Source organism: Hordeum vulgare, chromosome 3H (assembly GCF_904849725.1).
Source record: "Hordeum vulgare subsp. vulgare chromosome 3H, MorexV3_pseudomolecules_assembly, whole genome shotgun sequence".
In the NCBI taxonomy this organism is placed as follows: Eukaryota; Viridiplantae; Streptophyta; class Magnoliopsida; order Poales; family Poaceae; genus Hordeum; species Hordeum vulgare.
Genome location: NC_058520.1, coordinates 85,382,039 through 85,388,358, shown reverse-complemented (window position 1 = coordinate 85,388,358; position 6,320 = coordinate 85,382,039).

Sequence of the window (6,320 nt, the reverse complement as noted above, 5' to 3'; positions counted from 1 at the left end):
TCTTCAGAATGATTTTCTTCAGGACACACCGAATTCCTCAATTTCAATATCTTCATGAGGAATATCAATTTCATCACAAGTTCTTCACGATTCAAATCTTCAGCTTCAGACCAATTTCTTCAACCGAAGATATACATTTTTAGGGGTCGATATTCATCGAATATTTCAAACTCCTCAGCGACTTATAGATCCTGTGTACACTCATGAACACATTAGATACTTAACCTATAAGTCTTCAAACCACCGAAATCACTAAGGGGCACTAGATGCACTTACAGTGACCTTTCCCAGTGACAGTAGGGGCAGCAAGGCACACATTAAGTAGTTGCCATCAAGGGTAACAAGATGGGCTCTGTCGTTGATATGAGATTGTCCATCTACATCATGTCATCTTGCTTAAGGCGTTACTCTGTTCTTTTGGACTTAGTACACTAGATGCATGTTGGATAGCGGTCGACGTGTGGAGTAATAGTAGTAGATGCAGACAATATCGGTCTACTTGTTTTGGACGTGATGCCTATAGATATAATCATTGCCATAGATGACGTCATGACTTTGCGCGGTTCTATCAATTGCTCGACGGTAATTTGTTCACCCACCGTCTACTTGCTTTCATGAGAGAAGCCACTAGTAAACACTACGGCCCCCGGGTCTATTCACATCTATCGTTTCCACTTTCGCTTTTACTTTGCTTTGTTACTTTGTTGCTTTCAGCTCTCACTTGGCGAACAATCTATAAGGGATTGACAACCCCTTCATAGCGTTGGGAGCAAGCTTTTTGTGTTTGTGCAGGATCTTGTGATACTCCTCCACTCGATCGATACCTTGGTTCTCAAACTGAGGGAAATACTTACCACCGCTGTGCTACATCACCCTTTCCGCTTCGAGGGAACACCAACGCAAGGCTCCAAGGCCACAGGGGAAATCCTTTGCATATTTGCCTAGGAAGTCCCTTAAGGCGTAGCCGTAGCACAAGGATTCCTGGTGTCGTCGACACGACTATTTCTGGCGCCGTTGCGAGGGAAGCACAACTGACATCATTACCCTTCGTGGGTTGAAGTCTCCACTAACATGGACGTATGATAGCACCACCTATTGGAACCATGCCAAAAATCGCCGTGTCAACCTCATGCGTTTGATCTCCCTGCCTTACTCCTCTACTCTACACTTTCATGTTTTACATTCCGTTGTTATACTCTTAGAACTGCATGTGTAGGGTGTACTTGACTTGCTATAAATTCCATAGCTGCCTCTCAACTAAAATTGGGAAAAGGAAAAAAATTGTCTTGTCAAGTAGTCTAATCACCCCCCCTCTAGACATACTTTCGATCCTACATGCATGAACTAGGGGCCGTGAGACATGAACTATGGTCGTTTTTTGCATGATGGAAGGTGTGTAGGGTTCTAGCTCTTGTGCTCATGTGAACTCGTGGGGTGATCATTTTGTAGGATGGCATGTGTGCCGACTGCTACAAACTTTGGCCGTTGGCATGGCTATGGTCGCGATCTATTTTTAACTTTCATTATTTTTCCTGCGAAAGTATAACACCCCATACGAAAGGTGGCAATCGGTTGGGCAACCCGATCAGATTTTCTCTCGTGCGGCTAGACGACGCCCCTTTGTCTGCCCCAAACAAACATAATCCAGACAAAACGACTGTCTATTTGGGGTTGTGCGTTGGAGTTGGCCTAAGGGCAATTCCAATGCACTGATGTAAATGGATGCGAATTTTATCCGCATCTTGGTTGGTCTTCTAGCCTTTGTCCTCCCCCATCCGCATTTGGGTTGGCAGTGTGCCCAACGCGCCGACGGATTTTCGTCCCACCATATTTTTCTGCATTTTGCATACATATCAAAGACATTGCCCAAAGTTCGTATGGTGCAACCAAATATAAAAATCATATTTTCACAACCAAATAAAATATCACAGTTTACAAACAAAAGAAAACTTAAATTGTAACAAATACATGTGTAAGAAAAATAGTGGATACATCTATTGGTTACCCAGGTGAGCCCACATATACTCAACAAAATCATCTTTGTAGTTGAATGTTGATGACGAGGTGATGTATATACTTCTCGCCCCTTGTTGGACCCCAAGTGGAAGGTGGAGATGTAGTCAGCAGCAAATTTCCCTTACATGGAGACTGTAAGGTTTATCGAACCAGAAGGACTCCTAGGCTCAACAAGTAGGTGTCTCATGTCCTGGTCAGCAGAAGACGTGGACCTGCACACACAACAAATAACTTTGCTCCCAACGAGTACAAAGAGGTTGTCAATCTCTCCGGCCTTGTAGTTTGCAAAGGATCAAAACACAAGCGGGAAGGTAATAGTGATTGCAACAGAAAAGTAAAGAAAGCGGTAAATGATGGAGGTGTAAACAATGATGCTGCTATGGACCGGAGTCACATGACGTTCACTAGTGATGTCTCTCTCCCAAAAGACGATAAACAACTATGATAGGGGTAAACAAATCACAGTTGGGCAATTGAAAAAATTATGATCGCACCACAATGCTAATTATGCTCCTTGATAGTTAGAGGTTCAATAGTAATGGGCAATACGCCGAGACAAGTAGACCATTTATTCATCAGCATCTACTTACTAATCATCCACCTTGAGATATCTATCCAGAACATCTCTCCACTATTAAGTTGCGGGCCCCATCCAAAGTGTAAACTCAAAGCAACGGACAACTGCATTAACGGACTATGCGTAAGGTAAACAATCCTTGCAACCTTGGTCACAAGCACCGTTGTTTTCTCCCTGGTGGCAACAAGCACATCCCTAGTCTCATGTTTCTGTCACTCAAGCTAGACATCGAGGAGCCCGAACCCACAATCATGCATAACACTTCCTCTTGGAGTTACAATCTACTACTTGGCCAAAGCAATAAAAAGCAACGGAGAACATGCAAGAATCACTAAGGAACGTAATATAAAAGGATAATCAAATATATAACTCATAACAATCTGAACATAATCTCATAATCCATCGGATACCAACAAACCGAGCATAGCAATAGCAAGAGAATTACATAGATGCCTTGATCATGTAGGGCAACTCACAAGGACTAACCATTGAAGCACAAGATTGCAGAGAAGACATCACATAGCTACTGGTCATGGACTCATGGTCCAAGGGAAACTACTCACGACACATCTTGGAGGCGTCCATGGTGGTGGAGAAGCTCGTGGAGGTCAATCCTCCCTCCGGTAGGGTGCCGGGAAGAGGTCTCCTAACGCTCCCGATCTCGGAAGCGGTGCAGCGGCGAAACGATGGAGAAATTCACGATTCCAGATAGTGTGCGAGGGTTTCCTCACGGAACACTAAATATAGGCCAAAGAAGGGCACCGGAGGAGGTGGGGCCCACCCAGGCGACCTCCTGGCGCGGCCTAGGGCCAAGCCGCCTGGGAGGCCCCTGGCCCCCCTTCGGTGACCCCGAAGCTTCTATTTCGCTGATTTTTTATATATTTTTCTGGATTCTTTCGGGTTTCAGAAAATTGAGTAAAAACCCCTGCAAAAAAGACACCAGTAGACAAAAACTGCCACTGGGTGCACTGAGTTAGTAGGTTAGTCCAAATATGTGTAAAATGATATAAAAGTGTAGCAAAACATGTAACAATGTCACCCAAAAGATCATGGAACAAACAGAAATTATAGATACGTTTGGGACGTATCAAGTGTGATTTCCCAATCACGCATTTGGTGAAAAATTCGGTGAGTTATGCAAACATTACCACTCCTCCATGCCGAGGCACAACATTTTCACCCTGAAATTCAAACTCATGATCGAAGATTTCATCCTCACGCTCATCCTCTACAATCATGTTGTGCGTGATCACATAAACAAACATCACTTCCCACAACTTCTTGGCCCTCCAAGTTCTATCAGGATACAGAACGATGCCCCATCGAGATTGAAGTACACCGAAAGCATGCTCCACGTCTTTTCTAGCACTCTCTTGTACTTGGGCAAATATCTTCCTCTTCAATCCTATCGCGTTGGAGATTGTCTTGACAAAAGTAGTCCATTGAGGATAGATACCATCAACTAGGTAGTGTCCTTTGTTGTAGTAGTGGCAATTGGTCTCAAAGTTGACCTCTCGGTAGTTGCCTTCTATAAGCTTGCACACACCAAAGAGCTCTGAAGCACATTGATATCACTATGAGAGCCGGTCGTGTAGAAAAGAGTGTCAAATCCAGATATCTCTTGAAGCCACAACCTCAAGTATGATAGTGCAAGCGGCAGCGCAAGCGAGGGGTGGTGTTGACTGGGCGAAGACTCCAAGGGCGGGGTGGCCACGTATGTTGGTAGTTGATGGGAGAGAGAGGGGGATGACCGATGTGCCATCGACTGGTGGGCTAGGGGAGTACAAGGGCTCGCGACGCGTGCTTCCGTGCCAACGCAAATCCGATTCAAATTTGGGCCTAATTAAAATGGTCCATGCATGGACAAAAAACAGACCCTCGTCCGTTTGCGTCGGCGCGTTAGGCTGTGATTTGTGTTTCTTTCGATCAAAACGGACACACACGAACTATATGCGTTGGCGCGTTGGAGTTGCTCTGAGCAACTCCAATGCGACGACAAAAAGAGACATCAATTTATATATGTTTTGTCCCTTTGGGTCGATCGATCGGACGGATTTACCTGCTTTTTCATTAGGGTCAATTGGTGCGCCCAACGGCAACCGACCCATTTTGTACATCTCCGCCCCGACATTTCGTCAAACATGTAGCACCTAGGGGACTTTGCATTGGCTGGGGGCTGGGAGGCATGGTCGACGGCTGGAGCAGCACCCGCCCAGCGCGGGTGCGAAGCGAGGCCTACGGGCAAGCTCGAACCCTAGGGCGGGGGCGGCACGACGAGCATGGCGGCGCGTCACGACGAGTATGGTGACGAGGCGAGGTCAAGCATGCGATCTCCAACGCGGCGACGATGACTTTGGAGTCTCACCGGACCAAAGGGATGGGGCGATGGGCCGATGGCGCGACTGCTACGGTGCAGCAACGACAAGGTGTGTAGCTAGTAGAGATGAAAAATAGAAAATGCGGGTGGATGGCAGGTGGGTCATCCGGGTCTTTCAACGGACAAAAGCATACAAAGAGGACACAGAAAACGACCAGTTTGTGTTCGCTTCTGATCCAAACCAGACAGAATATAGGAATGAGTCGCTGCGTTGGGCACTGATATTTTTGCTGACTGGACCATTTGCATCGACGCGTTGGAGTTGCTTTATGTGCACAACGATGGCACGATACACATTCGCACGCGGACGCAATGCAATCACAACATCTAGAGTGGGACACCTTAAACCCGCCTCAAACGCACGGGCGGACGACATGGTCAATGATCGTCACAAAAATGCGACCCATACGGACACCTCAAACCGACCTCAAACGCCCAGGCTGACCGGCACCCCCATATCCAGCCCAAATATGAGGCGGATATGGGGAGACCCATGCGTGAGAGGGCGCGTCTGCCACGTAGGACCTGACCCATGCTGGCTAACCAGCCCCCACATATGTTCGTTCAGATCCCTTCCCCAGACCAAATCCTAGCCACTCCATTCCACTCTCCTCCACTAAACACCATCACCCATGTTTCCGATCGGGCGCCCTCCGGCCTTTTCCGGCATGGTGTGCAGCGGATCCGAGTTCTACACCTTCAGATTCGTTGACCATGAGCTCATCTCACGCGGCCCCGAGGAGGATATAGCCGTCCGACTTGCGCTCTGCTGCTCCTGGGAGGTGGCCACCCTACGGCAGCGCTCAGACTCCTTCCACCGGGAATCCATTGCGCCCGTGCAACCGGTGCATGGACCCACTGTCGTTGTCTCATCGGAGGCGGTGCAGTCCGTCTAGCGTCCGAACGCGATGGCGGATGCGCACCCCTCCGTTGGCGCGCCGAGCTAGAGGACGAACCATGGACCTCCTAGAGAAAACATGGCGCGGCGTGCCCGCCGTGCGAGGCGACGAAAGCACTCGTGGTGGTGGACGTTGACAAGACGGAGTCGCATTCTCCGACGCCTCGTATGGTGAACCAGTGCGGGCGCCGCAACCGCGTTGTGGTGGACGTCGCTCCTCTTAGGAGGGATCCATCATCAATCTCACGTCCACAGGTACCGTCCGGGTTACGGGCTCCAATAAAAAAGAATAGGGCATGAGAGACGACGAGAATTCGACTAGTATCCTATGTCCTACTCTACCTCGTCGATGACCACACCAACACTCTTAGAAGTGCAGCCGGCCGTCGGTCATGAAGGCGAACGAGCTTCATTTAAATATCATTTTGTAATAATATAGATTTAAGGTTTTT